This window comes from Vombatus ursinus, unplaced genomic scaffold, assembly GCF_900497805.2.
Source record: "Vombatus ursinus unplaced genomic scaffold, bare-nosed wombat genome assembly UNPS02014810.1, whole genome shotgun sequence".
Lineage (NCBI taxonomy): Eukaryota > Metazoa > Chordata > Mammalia > Diprotodontia > Vombatidae > Vombatus > Vombatus ursinus.
The window spans coordinates 3,704,047-3,719,588 of record NW_020954588.1 but is presented as its reverse complement, the minus strand read 5'-3'; positions in this window follow the sequence as shown (position 1 = coordinate 3,719,588).

Below are 15,542 nucleotides of genomic sequence, written 5' to 3'. Positions count from 1 at the left end.
AAATATCTTGTACAATTGTGTGTGTGTGTGTGTGTGTGTGTGTGTGTGTGTGTATGTATGATATGATATAGTCATCATTCATTGGGGTTCATGCCTCACTAAACATAAAGTATATATGTGCTCAGTCCTATCTAAGGTTGAACACCCTCTACAAAATGTGACAGGAAAATGTCAATGAGGCCAAGCCACTAGGCTGGATTTCTAGAGGAGGTAGGTCATGCATTGCTTTCCCTTACCCTTCACCTCCTATAGCCTATAATTTAACACCATGCCTTGCATATATAGTAGGTACTTAATAAATGTTTCATTGAATGAAAGACTATATCACAGAGACAAGAAAGCAGACCACACATTAAGCTTCCTAAACCTAGAAAAGAGATATGAGACAAGAGTAAGTAACATTAAAATATTCCTCAAATACATTAAATGAACCCCACTAAAGTTTTTCAGAAGTGCCTCACCAGGAAGCACCGGCAGAACACAAGCACAAAGGCTTCAAGGACAGCCTGGTGATAGGCTCTTTCTCTGTGGTCTGAGGACCGGCCCAATTGAGGCCGTCTCAGAGGCTTGTCACCAGGCTGATCACGCGGTGATGAATTTTTCAGCCACAGCAAATCTCAAAGACCACACATTCAGTCTTAGAGGGGTTGCAATCTGTGCTGGTAGAGGAATTCCCTCATAGGTCCTTGAGATAACACAGAAGGAATCCAGTGTTGGTTGGCAATTGAAGCATTCAGCAATCCCTTGTTGATGTTGTACTCAGGAACAGTGTCAATTATTACCTGATACTCTATACAATAAAAAACTAGCTTCCATCTATAACATTTCCTAATGGATTTGGAAAGGTCTCCATGCCTCTTATAAAATTTTGGGAGAGAAGCCACATATATTATACCTGAAATCATCAGCCAACAGGAAATATACTGGATAGTTGTCTAGGGAAGTATATTTAATAAATAAGCAAATGAAGGAAAATGTTTCCTTCTCCTTCTTTCTCCTCAACTCCCCTAATCCAGGAAGAAAACTAGTAACAAAAATTGCTAAAGAACGAATGCCATTTTTCTTCTTGTCTTAACCAAAAAAGACCATTTGCAAAGAGTTAACAAGACAGCCCCAGCGGCAAGGAGATGAAAAGTTAAACAGGGAAAAGGGATCCTGCCTAGACACTGATTTCTTTGTTCTTTAACATGGTGGAAGACAAAGGTAAATGTGGTTTAGCTTGAAGAGAAGGCTAAGATGTGCTTTACTTCCTGTCTTTGGATTCGTACAGATAGCAAAGAGCTTTGATTAGGTAAAACAGGAGTCTATGGGATCAACGGAGAGCAGGCCTCAGTTTCCTCATCTATGAGAAGGTTTGACTGCAGTATCTCTAAAGTTGTTTCAGTTCTCTGAATTCTATAACTCGTCATCAGCAGACCATCAACTTTAGGCAGCATTTCTAATAGTGGTGATGGATATATCCTGATCATCCCCTTTTGGGGTAATAATCAGTCAGATTTATATAACATTTTAAGGCTTACAGCATATTTCCCTTATAAACCTTGAGATAAGTAGACAAGCATTATTAACACCAATTTACACAAGTATTATTAACTCTAGAGTTTCCAGAAAGTGGGATTGTTAATCCATATACTCTACCACCCTGCTTTCTACATATTTACCACATGACTGACTAAGAATAAGGGTTGGGGTGAGGGAAAGGCAGTTTGTGGCTAGGGAACCGACTGGAGATTATGTGAGCATGAATCCATGATCTGTGTCTTATGAGTTGACTAAGTTGTGAGACAGATCAAATTGCCTTGGCCAGATACCACTTGTATATACTTAGATTACCTTTGACTTTTTGTTGTTGTTGAGTCATTTTTCAGTCATGTCTGACTCTTTGTGACCCCATTTAGGGTTTTCTTGGCAAAGATACTGAAATGGTTTGCCATTTCCTTCTCCAGCTCATTTTACAGATGAGGAAACTGAGGCAAACAGGGTTAAATGATTTGCCCAGGGTCACATATCTAGTAAATGTCTGAGGCCAGATTTGAACTCACAAAAAGGAGTCTTTCTGATTCCAGGCCCAATTTTTTTTTTCTTTACTGTCATACAAACCTAGCAAATTCAGAAGACTAAAGAGCATTCATTATAACCCCTTAAAGGTGGCCCAGAATTACCCTATCCATCACTCCCTACAGGGAGTAATGAGTTGGCAGAACCCTGCGATTTTTCACAGACAGATAGATCTAGGTGTCCCTGCCAAAAAACAAGAGAGCAAAAGGTCCTGGTTGGGGTTAAGACTCTAACAAAAAAGCTACATTATTCCAAGTGGGGTCAGAAGAACCGAAAAATGTCAACTCTACGGAATAGAAATTTTCTTACGAAAGTTCAATTTTCAAGTCTGAACAGATCCCTCTGCTAGGAAGAGAGGGACCAAAAGAAGGAATTATAAGTACCATCCCTGTACATTCAGACTGCTTGGACCTATGCACAGGGGATAATTGGATACTGAAAAATTCATGAAGGCTGTATAGAAACTAGAAACAAGAGAACAAAAACAGACTAGATTGCCATGGGAAGAGCTACAGGCAAGGCAAGATTTATTTTTCCTGGATATAGCATAGTCTACCAAGATAAAAATCAGCTTTGAAAAGAGGAGTCTGGCATTAGAAGGAACACTCTAACAAACAGGAGTTTTTAAGTTTACTTGGTTGACATTATGGAGACTAGAACACCCTTTTGGTTGAGAGAATAGATGCACTGAAATCAGAAAAAAAGAGACTGGTTTTTCATGGTTATTTGGTGCATTTTATTGAAATGAATAGAATGAATAGGAAGACACGATTCAGGGAGGTGCCAATGTACTGCACACACTGAAAGAATGGAGTTATAGAAGAGGCAAGAGGATGAAAGCAAGAGACAGAAAGACTGAGGAATCATGATCCTGTTTTTCTTTCCTGGTGATACAAATTGTTGCCCAGTAGTTGCTTGGGCAGCAGCAACCACACTCCAGTAACAGCATCTTGACCGACAGCCTAAACCAGGTTGAGGGTAATTGACAGGCAAACCCGACAGTGAGTTAGGTGGATGCCTACCCCATGCATTTGAAGACTTCCCCTCACAGAATGGGAACCATTTGTTCCAATGGCCATGAAGAAAGCTGAAGCAGTCACCGTGGAGCATCTAGAGCTTGGTCAGACGTTGAGGACAAAGACACCAAGGTCATCCACTGCACCCCGGGCTATCGCTAGTCATCTTAACTTTTGTCCTGCTACTGGACTTCGATGGCTCTGGAAGAGAAAGTGAGGCTGACAACGCTGTGCAACTCTGCCTCACTTAAATCCAATTCACAAAAAGTCAGGACATCAGCCAGTGCTGTCTTTGGTCCTGTTCAAAATGAAGGATGAATAAGTGACTCAGTGGATAGAGTACCAGGCCTAGAGTCAGAAAGACTCATCTCCCTGAGTTCAAATCTGACCTTAGACACGAACTGTGTGACCCTGGACAAGTCAATTAACCCTGTTTGCCTCAGTTTCCTCATCTGTAAAATGAGAAAAAAATGGCAAACCACTCCAGCATCTTTGCCAAGAAAACCCCAAATGGGGACACAAAGAGTCTGAAATGACTCAACAACAACAAAAGCTGGGCTATGTCCCTGTATCATTGCTTTGGGGAGCTGCCTTGATTTCTACTGATGTCTGGGTGTTTCTTAAGGATAAATTGTTTTTTTTAAAAAATGGTGCATGATGGAGAAGACCACAGGTTCACATTAGGACTCATACAAAAGCTATAAATTAGAGAGATGCAGAAAGGATGAGATGGAGGAAAATCTTACCTCCTTGGACAGTAGTTGGCCCCAGCAGGTCCTTCTTGAAGGCTGGGCTTTGGTCCTGTCTAGGGGCAGCATTGCCCCTTTTTGTTCTCTTTTAAAAAAAAAAACATATTTACATGGATAGCTTTTAAAAAGTTCTATTGACGTGTTCTATGTTGTTGTTTTTTTCATTTATTACAAACATTTACAGATTTCCTCCACTCTGGAAGAGCTCTCCTATAGGAAAGTAAAATAGTTATGTAGAACTAACACTATCATGACCGCATCTAAAAATGCCTGCATCATTCTTCATCCATAGCAACCTGCCTCACTTTTCTATTTAAAAAAAAATTTTTTAAAGTTAACTGACATCTATTTTTCTCTTCCTCCCACCCCCTACCTCATTGGGAGGAAAAATAGAGAAAAGGCATTTTGTAGCAAATCTGTATAATCAAAACAAAGTTCCTCATTTTTTGTACATAATAATATGGATGTCTCATTTTGCCCTTCAAAGGCTAGCTCCTCTCTACGAGGAGGTGGATAATATTGTTAATTATCAGTCCTCTGGAATCACAGATGGTCATTGCATTGAACAGGGAGAATGTGGCGTCACAAAAACCCAGAGAGGAGAAAGCATCTAGCTGGAGAGAGTGGTCACCCATCTCAAATACATTAAAGCGGTTGAGAAAAATTAGAAATGAGAAACGACCACCAGATTTTGAAATTAAGAGATCGTTGATAACTTTGGAGAGAGGACTTTCATTTAGGAGATGAGGTAGGAAGCCAGATCACAAAGTGTTAAAGAATGAGTGGGAGAAGAGAAAGCATAGATAATGAATACAAACAGTACGTACATCAAAATATGCTTGAGAGAGAACGTGAACATTTTTTTTTTTGGTTAGGTAATGGGATTAAGTGACTTGCCCATGGTCACACAGCTAGTAAGTGTCAAGTGTCTGAAGATGGACTTGAACTCAGGTCCTCCTGACTCCAGGGCTGGTGCTCTATCCACTGCACCACCTAGCTGCCCTGAAAGAACATTTTCTTGAGTGAATATGTCAAATCTATACTCAGTGTGATGAAGGCCAAACTGCCCAATTTGTAGAAAAGCAATCCAGAGAGATAATATTTCTTAGGGTGTATTTGAGAAAATTCAATTGGATGTTAACTTTTTAAACTTGTATTTAAAAATCACAGTCCCCCAAAGCCCATGGTACAATTCAGTATTATACTAGTGGAAATATTAGATTTTGTGGGATAGAGGAAGATAATATAATAATAGCAATGGAAAATTAAGTAATACACCATATACTTGTGCATTCATGCACACAGACCTACACGCATATACATACTTACACATGATGAAGGAGTATGGCATAGTGAACTCAAAGACAGGTAGTTTTAGTCCAAGTTTAATCATTGGACCTAGTCATTGCCAGGTTGGGCATTTCCTGGAACTAAAGAAAAATAAACCAATCATTAAAAAATAATCTTCTTGCTCTATCTTTCCTCCCTCAATTTTCTTAAAGTTTTCCATCTTTTCCTCTAAAGGAAAATTATTTTATATTCTCCAAGAAAAATGGACTCTTTGAAGCCAGAATTTGTCCTTTAAGAACCTAACATTTTTAAAAGTAAAGCCTAGATTATGATATTGACCCAGAAATTTCTGAGTGAAAATTCATATGCTAAAGGGAATTCTAAGATATTCCATGCTTTACCAGAAGTTTATGACTATTTAATAAATTATTTAATAGTCTCCAAATAAAGTTTGATTTACTGTGGCTGAATTCTAAAAAATGACAGGAGTTGAATCATTTCATAAATTTTTTCCATATTTTTTCCATATTCTTCAGCTATCTATCTTATAAAAAAAGACAGGAAGAAATGCTAAAATCTGTTGAAAAATAAACATTAAACAGAACTTTCTATCATATAATAAAGTGTACACTTTAAAAGGTCAGGGAAGTTAAAATAAAGTTTTGTTCTTTAAAAGCTAAATCTCCCCAGTAGAATGTAAGTTCAAATAGCATGACTGCTTCAAATTTGTCTCTACCTACAGGACTTTCCACAGAGTTGGTGCTTACAAAACATGTGTTTAAATGAGATACAAACAAAAAATATCCAGTTGTCAATATGTAAAGCCGAAGGAGGAAACTTCTCATAGCTATGTACTGTGGCATTTTTTTTTTCTTTCTTAGTTGCAAAGTGAAAGTCAATCACTTTTACATGCCCCTGAGGGCAAGAGTTACTTAGCTAAAATTTTGGTCTTGGAAATATTCCCAGAAACGAGAGGATTCTGGGCAATGTGTAAAGCACTGGAAAATAATCTGTCACTTTCTGGCTGTCACTTCTTGAAAAGTTATTAATTCACTGTACTTGATAGAAACAGAATTTCATTAAGCCAACCACTCCTAACTAGAGGGTTATTTTCTGGTGGTTTGCACATTACCCAAAATTCCCTGGCTTCCTGGTACTTTTATTAATAAGAAAGTTATCCTAGGTTCAATGCACTGTCATTTAGCACCCACATAAATTTGTGGTTCTTGAGCTTCTAGTGACATGTTTACTTTTATCAGCCAAACAAAGAAATCCTGATCTCAAAACAAAAGACGTTTAATCAAACAACATAGTAAAAAGATTTCCCCCCATGCATATGTGGGATTCACTCACCCATGGTTCCCATATTACCAGTGGAGAAGGGCACAAATTAAAATAAATCAACCAATAAACATTTATTAAATACTTACTATGTGTCAGGCACTATACTTAGCACTGGGGATGCAAATATGAAAAATGAAAGACAGTTCTTGCCCTCAAGGAGCTTACAATCTAGCTAACACTAAGTAGCATGTGGCCAGGGCACATGTGTTGAGGGTACATACATAGGAACACATGGCAGGGTGTATATGTGTCCAAGACAATTCATAACCTTAATGCTACAGAGTTGTTGATGTTCTCTTATAGCGTCATGGTGCTACTCTAATCTTAAAGTATAATGTCTACCAGGCATTGAATTTCTGCTCTCTATCTCTGCTGGGCATTTCTGGGCGATCTTATGACCACCAAGCTTTTCTGTTACCACCTGCTGAACTTTAGGGACTTTTGCTGCTATGTGCTACTATGTGCTGGAGTGCAATGCCTAGAAAGTCTCTTTCTGGTAGGAAAAAGCTATAGCTCTTTAGGGCACAATTGAAACCTATGAACTAACATACCAATTCTTATTATTTTTTTTCATAAGTCCTCCATAGATCATCTACATATTGCACCAGAGGCCTTCTGTGAGTTTTTAATGTTCTAGGTTCCAGTGTAGCACTCAAGCTGTTTTTTTTATCTCTCATTTCTACTATATGACCAACCAAACTCTAGTTTTGATTTCCTGAGCAGTATCTTTTACACAACTTCTTGTGCACAAGTCATCAGAATATTCTTCCATAATTCCATGCTCTTGGGAATCCACAGGTATTGGTTCAATTTCTTTGGTCTTCGAATATTCATTTAGAGTTCTGTGTAATCTTTTGGACACTTTAATATCTATCCTCTGTTCTAATTTCAGTATTATCAATTTATCTGCCTGGGCTCTGGATTTTTAATGAAATTTTCTTTCTCTTGAAATCTTTGGTGCATTTAGCTTTATTTCCTCATATTCCTCTGTCATTCCTCTTACTTTGATAAAGGGTATTCCCATAGGACAGGACCCCAACTCTAGCCTTTTCCCATGTTAGGGAATTTACATTTCACCAACCTTGGTCTATGACCCAAGTAGCTGCTAGAGGCACAAGTCAGACCCTAGCTGGATTTCCTTTCCTTCAGATCTGGTGCAACCATGTGGTCCCCTGTTCCAGTTTCTTCTGTTCCTTAGTTCTCCAGACTGAATTACCATCTTTCACCTTTTTCAGAGTTGGAAAAGAATGGGGTGAACACTTAAAACAATTTCTGCCTCTTTGAAATTCCCTAAGCTAGGGGTTACTACAGACAGAGGGAAGTGTGGTGTCTCCGAATACTTTTCACTTCTCATCATCCGGATGGGCAGAATGTATGTCTGCACTTAGGCGTGCTTAGCACAGTGCTTGGCACATAATAGGCACTTAATAAATGTTTATTGATTGATTGTTGCAATAGCTTGATGGGGAAAGAGCAGTTGGGTAGACTAGAAGAATCTCTGCAGTAGCAGAGAAATCCCTATATGGGTCCCCCAAAGTACCCTGCAGAAGTGTGGAAGCTAGCCTAGAAGGCATGCGGAATGAAAGTTTTAAGCATGAGCATTCTTTACTATTAATTCATAAGGCTGTTACTTTGTTGGGCTTCTTACCTTTCTTGTCCTGTAGATTTAACTGAAAATTGTCCTATGTCTGGTGGATAATTCTTCTCAGGTTTATGAAGAGTTTTTTGAGTAGGAGACTAGGAAAAAAGCCTAATCTTCCACTTTGTTGGTCATATGACTTGGAAGTCCTCAATAGTATGCTTATCAAATTTGCAGTTGATACAAACCTAAGAGGGAAAGCTAACAAGCTGGAAGGAAAAGGCAGGATACAAATCTAATCCACCAGGCATCTGTCAAGCGTCCATATGCAAAGTGCTGGGCTGATCACTCCAAATCCCAGGAGATGTGCTAACACATCTCCTCCTCCCTCCCTCAGCCTCCTCTCACCTCTGACTGGGAGGCTGGAAGGTGGAACACCAAAATCCTCCTAAAGCTTTCCTTTATAGGGGGCAGCGTTTGGACTTTGCAGCTCATTCCACTTTCCATTTACTGCTCTACTTGGTCTAACTCCAAAGAACAATATCCCCCTTCCTACCACCCCTGCTTTCTAACTTCCTTTTGCATCTGGTCTTCCCCTATCAGATTGTAAGATCCTTAAGGGCAAGGATTCTCTTTTTCTTGTTTGTAAATCTGGCCTCACACACTTATGAGCTGTGTGACCCTGGGCAAATCACTTAACCACATTTGACTCAGTTCCTCATCTGTAAAATAAGCTGGAGAAGGAAATGGCAAACCCGTCCAGTATCTCTGTCAACCCCAAATGGGGTCACAAAGTGTCTAACAGACTGAAATGACTGAACAACATCTCTAGCACCTAGTACAAGCCTTGGCACACAGGAGGTGCTTAATACATGCTAATTAAATTGAATTGGTCCAGACAACAGGAACATAAAGATAAAACTAGAACACTATATGCTCTCAAGGAACTTACATTCAAATAGGAGATTTGGGTGGGTTAATAGGCATATTCACAATAATTTGGAAAATGAGACAATCCTGATAACTAGGGAGATCAGGAGAGGCCAAAACTTGAAAGGATTCTAAGATATAACATTGAGGAGAGAATGCACTGCAGGTTTATAGGATAGCCCATGCATAAAAACAGACAAGAGACAAAACACTGAGTTCTAGGAACAGCAATTAAGCCAATACGGCTGGAACACAGTGTACGTGAAAGGGATGGTAATTAATTACATAATTGGTAATTAATTACAATAATCCTGCAAAGGTAACCTGAAGATACACTGTGGAAAACTTTAAATGCCAAGCTGTTAAGAGGGAGCCATTGAAGGTTCTTGGGTATAGGAGTGACATTGTCAGACACATAGCAACTACGCGAAGGGTTGAAGAAGGAAGAGAGAAATGAGGCGTTCTTGAGTCACTGAATCTTTAACAATGGAGGTTTACATTGCCCTAACAGAGCAAGGTTATCTAACAAGGCCATACAGCCATACTCAGCTGCTCTGGATGGTGGGTGGGAAACCCCCCTCACTTCCAGAAATACATCTGGTCAGTCAATCATCAGGGAATAACTCTTGTGGTGCCTGGCACCCAGTAAGTCTGAGAGGCCTTAGCCTACATGCTTGGGCCTTTGGGGGCTGGGGGAAGGGAGCGGGCAGGGATTGAGTAGGGGAAAGCGGCTAGGAAAACCGAGACCGAAGGAATTTGCCGGAGGAGGGGTGGGGAGAAAGCTGTGTCAGGGTACTACTGTCCTAACACAGCAGCCACTAAGGCTAATGCAATTTTTGGCTGCATCGCGGGCCCTAAGTAATAGTTCCATTTAACTCTGCTCTACTCAGATGACCTCTGCTGTCCTGTATTCATTTCTTGGTGCCTTAGCTTTGGAAGGACGTTGCAACCTGAGTTTTCGCCATCTGAGGATCAGTTTAAGGAAACGGGAATATTTAGACTGGAGAACAGACTTAAGGATATGCGATAGCTGTTTTCAACTATTTGAAGGGCTATCACATGGAAAAGAGAATGACTGCGTTCTGCTTGGCGCAAAAGGACACAATTAGGAGCTCAGTGTGGATGCTGCAAGGCTGTAAAATTTGACTTGCTATCAGAAAAACTTCTTAACAACTAGATATTTGCCAAAGTGGAATGGGCTGTCTCTGGAGATAACTGTGTGCCCCCTGACTGTCATCTTCAAGCAAAAGTTGGGCGATTACTCATTGGCTGCTTTGCAGAGTTGAATTAGGTGGCCTCTTAAGTGTCTTCCAAGTTTCTGACCAAGAGTCATCAAGACAACAATAACATTTATATAATAATTACTATGTGCCAGGCATTGCATTAAACATGTTACAATTATTACCTCATTTAATTGTCACAACAACCCTGGGAGGTAGGTGCTATTATTATCACCACTTTACAGATGAGGAAATAGGCAAACAGAGGTTAAGTGACTTGCCCAGGCTCACACAGTTAATACATGTCTGAGGCAGCATTTGAACTCAGTTCTTTCTGACTCCAGACCTAGAGCTCTATCCATTACACCACCTCACTGCCTTATGAATAGCACATTTTAAAATCAATCAATCCACATAGTTTATTAATCTCTTACTATGTGCCAGGTATTGTTCTAAGCTCTGGGACTACAAATACAATGCGTGAAACAAGTCCAACTCACAAAGAGCTTTTACTTTAAAGAGGAATACAAGTACATGAGTACACTGTATACAGAAAAATAAATACAAATATACTGAAAGTAGTTAAATACAAGGGATTTGGGGAGGGAGGGCATTAGCAGGAGGAAAGGCTTCATTAAAATGGTAGTGTTTGAAGTGTACTTCGAAGAGACAGAAGAGTATTACAATTTTTTAAAATGTCCATTAAAGTTTTTTACTTTCTTTTAAGTTTGGGTATTTAAAGCAATAAATTGCTAATAAATTAGAAAATGGCTCATGCTTGTAGGGTTCCTGTTAACCAAATTTTTGTTATAAATCAGTAAAAGCATCTCCTCTTTCTGGTTCTTATTAGATCTGTACGTTTTGTACTTAAATGTTTTGCCTGATGCTGCATCTTTGCTTGTAAGCCCTCTTGGGGGTAAACAGGACACAGATCTTTAATAGTTATAGAAAATGGTAGAAGGTCAGGTACAGAAGTTCTAATATTAATGTTACATATACTTTGAATTGGATTCTCACTAATATTCATCAATATAAGGCAACGAATCTTTCCCCTAGAGAGCATTAGAAACAATTTTAGTTCAAAGTCCCTGATTTCCTCCACATCGAACAGCTGGCAGGAACCTCAAAGATCATTTAGACCAATTCTCTCATTTTACAGATGGAGAAACTGAGGTGAAGTCCCTTCCTCAAGGTTACACAGTCAGCATGAGAATCAGGACTTTACAGGTCCTCTGATTCCAGAGACATTGCTCATTCTATTATACCTACTATACTGCCTTCAAAGCAACCTCTAATTTGCTTATATTTGATTGTGATGTGATCTAATAACTTACCAAACTGTATAAATATTTGTATGTTTTCATCTTGTTAATAGCATGTCACTTGAATGAAAACTAAGTATTCTGAAAAAGTAAACTTCAATGACCCAAGTCCAATGCTCTTTCCATGATAGCAAGAGTCCAAGGTCAGAAGGGAAATGGTTAGTATGTTAAAATGGGGTGAAAAAGACTCAATTCTTCTTCTCCAATGATGTGAGTGACAACCACTGGGGAATCTTAAAATCAACCTTATTAAAAAAACCAAAATCAATTAATTGATCCTTGGGTCACTGCATTGGAGTATACACACAAAGGCTAATGAAAATAACTTAAATGGCACAGAGAGGAAAATAATAGCTTGTATAAAAAACAAGAACAGAAGGGGGGAAAAAAGACCAATTTAGCTGGAAATGGATAGCTGCATAAACTTCAAAAAGGACTACTAAAACATCAGTGAAAACCAGCAGGCTAAGCCTATTTGGCATCTTATTCATTATCACCCTTCAAAGCCAATTACAAGGTGTGCTTATCCAATACAAACAGATGGAGATTTCAATTTCAATTCTGTAGAGAACTCTGGAAACTTTCTGTAATTATTTTTAAAGACTATCCTGTACAAAATTATTTTATAACTAGAAAGAGCTTGCTGCCATTTTTATCTACCACACATGGGACAAGGCGGCTGCCTATTACACCCAGCATGGAGCTGAGCAGTTCCAAAGAGTCATACTTGATTAAACACTGTAGTTTCTCATTCCACACCTAGTACAATGCTCTATACTCTGTGGGGAGCTCTGTAATGGTTGACTTACTGACAAAGAAAATCTCTCAGGAATGGCACACAGCTGCTTATTAGAAGGGTACCACTTGAGATGACTTTGTTTTAAAAACTAAATTTCTAATAAATTCTTTCACTCTTCTTGGCTCTGAGACTGTTGAGGTCTTTCCATCAACTAGCCAAGCAAGTACTGCTTATGAGTTCAAATTGGAACCTTTCCAGGAAGTAAATCATTTCTTTGATGATGCTGAACACATGTAAGAAAAATCTTGGCCCTCCCACCCAAAGTATTCTAACCAGTGCTTCCAGAAGAGTTAACTCAAATTTTCCTGTAAGGGTCTGCCATCTCCTTGAAAAGCTTAGTTGATTGATTTAGATTGAGAGAATAGAGAACATACAAGGCCATTGGAGCAAGAGCAAACTGTGAAGTCATTAGGTTAAGCTGCTTTCTGTAATAAATGTAACGATGGTACAAGTAGGTGAATTTAGTGCATAGGCACGTATGGCTAGAGGAAGCAGTGAAGCATGAATTATACTCACTCTGCAACACAGATCAATGAGACACCTTGTTTAAATAAACCTAATCTCAGAATCAAGTATAAAATTTCAGGGGTAAAGTGTTGTGACTTTTTTCACCTTTTCCCCATAATCAAAGCATTATTATATGGTAATATAGAGAAGGCATAGGATAGGCAAAAAAAAAAATCTTCCCTTTAGAAAATTATTTCAAATTATTCCAATTTCTCAGACCCTTCAAGGTATATAATGAACTTACCCTGTCATGTCAACTGCCTTTTGAAAGGCTGAAAAGCTATGACTCCAAATCTTTTTGCAAGAAGTGTCTGATTTTTCAGAATATTTTTGAAAAGTCATATATTCAAGAATAAAGACTTTTACAAATATAACTAACTTGAAGGGAATAGACAGAATATGCCTATGAAGGCATAGAACAGAAATGGAAGAGTATTAGTAGACATAGCTATAACTGTCAATAACTGTGTAAGGTCAGAAAAGCCTAACAACCTGTATAAATTAATGTATTTTGCAATTGGGTATCAAAAGCTAACTTTCATCTATGTCCCAAGTGGTTTATACTCTTTTCAGGTTAAGTTGGTTAATGAGTTTTTCAAACTTAATTTAAGTTTTAATTAAACTTGACTTCTGCTTCCCAATAATAACCTTAATGTTATGATTCTCCCAATGAATATGTACATCCTGACGGATAGGTTGTTGTGCTCATAAATTGTTAGGTCCTATAATTAGCCTTTATAGACTTTCATTTTCACGTGATGATATAGCAATGTCAGAACACTAAAACACAGTTTGAACATCTTACATTCCCTTCTTCCATAATACTTGCTTATCATTTCAAGACCAGGCATGCCTATTAAACATGTAAGGGGGGTATTGTGTTGAGAATTTAAGTAATGGAAATCTGTGGCGATGATTTAAATGGTAAATTAGAATTATGTGTTTGAAGTTTCTAATAGGGTCAAAAAGAAAATCAGTTCAAATGCAAATATTATATAGTATTTTAATTTCTTAAAATAATATTGTGCACTCAGATCACTTTTCTGCTTTAAAGCTCAAAAGCAAAGCAAACATTTTGGCTTTAACAAATCCCCACAACAACCCTGTGAGGTAGGTACATATGTACTTTCCAAAAAAAATAATTAAAAATAGATAGCATTTTTACCTGCATAAGCTGGATTTTAAAGCAGTTGCATAAATTAGAAAAAATGAAAATTTTACACAGGACTTAATAGATTTCAAAGGAAATACATCCCAGGCATGGATTTTCCTTTAAAAAAAAAAAACAAAAACCTTAAATCTGATTCTGATATGACCACAATTTATCTGGAGTAGGTACAATTTTATTAATGTTAAATGGGAAAAGATTAATTTTTTCAAGTAATCATTTGAATTTTCAAAACCAGGACTTAAACTATGGAGGTCTGGACATTATCTTGAGATTACTTATACTGATTAGCGTGATATAAATGATCAATAAATACTTGTTGAATGCATTTTATCATCATCATCATAGCTAACATTCATATAGAGTTTACTATGTGCCAGGTACTGTACTAAGCACATTACAATTACTATCTCATATGATCCTCACAACAACCCTATAAGATAATTGCTATTAAAATAGCCCGTTTACAGATGAGAAAACTGAGGGAAGTGACCTGCCCAGGGTCACAAAGCTAGTATGTGTCTGAGGCTGGATTTGAACTCAGGTCTTCCTAACTCCTGGCCCACTGTTCTATCCACCAGGCCACCTAGATGTATTAGATAGCAGAATGCCTTTCTCATAAAGACCAAATACTCTGCAAAATCAACACAGATCAGGATACTACATATCTCTAAGAATAGTGCTTCTCTCTCTCAACAACAGTCTCTTAAAATACTGGGTGCAGACCAAACTATAAACTTCATTCATGCAACATGGGAACAAATGTGTGACATGTTAATTTATGCATACAAACCTGTAAGGGACTATAATTAGTGACAGCAATAATTCCTCTCCCCACTCCCACCTCCCGCCCCCCCCCCCAAAAGATATATACTCAAAATGCAAAATCTCACTTTGGACACATTGGATAGGGAAGGTCAAGCTAAATCAGTCAAATATATGTATGAATTATGGAATACTTCAAGCTAAATGAAATTTTTATTGTTTTTAACTGACAAAGTCACAAAATCAAACCAAGTACTACTGCAAAGTTCTGACAAATAAAGATCCTTTTTGGGCCCTGCTTTAATGCATAAAATAAGCATTTTAGAATTAGGTAAAAGTGAACTTCTATTGATTTTAAAGTTTGCTATATCCCTCCAGAGTCTTCTTCATACTATTCATACCATAGACCATTTGTGCTGAAAGGAGACTTTAGAATTCATCTAGTCTACATCCTTCAACCTACATATGATGAAACAGGCACTAAAGGTTATGATTTGCCCAAGGTTACAAAGTAACTCACTGGTAGGGCACATAGTGGAATCCAGATCTTCTGACTTTCAGACAAAAGTATTCTTCCCATTAAATCATGTTTTACTCAACAAATCTTTTTTCCTCTTACCTTTTCTACATAGAGCACAAAGCAAAACTTTAGTGTTACCTCTGTCTTAATTGTGCCAAATTCGAGTCTGAATTAATAAGATTTTTACTGTGTAACAGACAGACACACACACACACACACACACACACTCACTCACTCACTCACTCACTCACTCACTCACTCACTCACTCACTCAC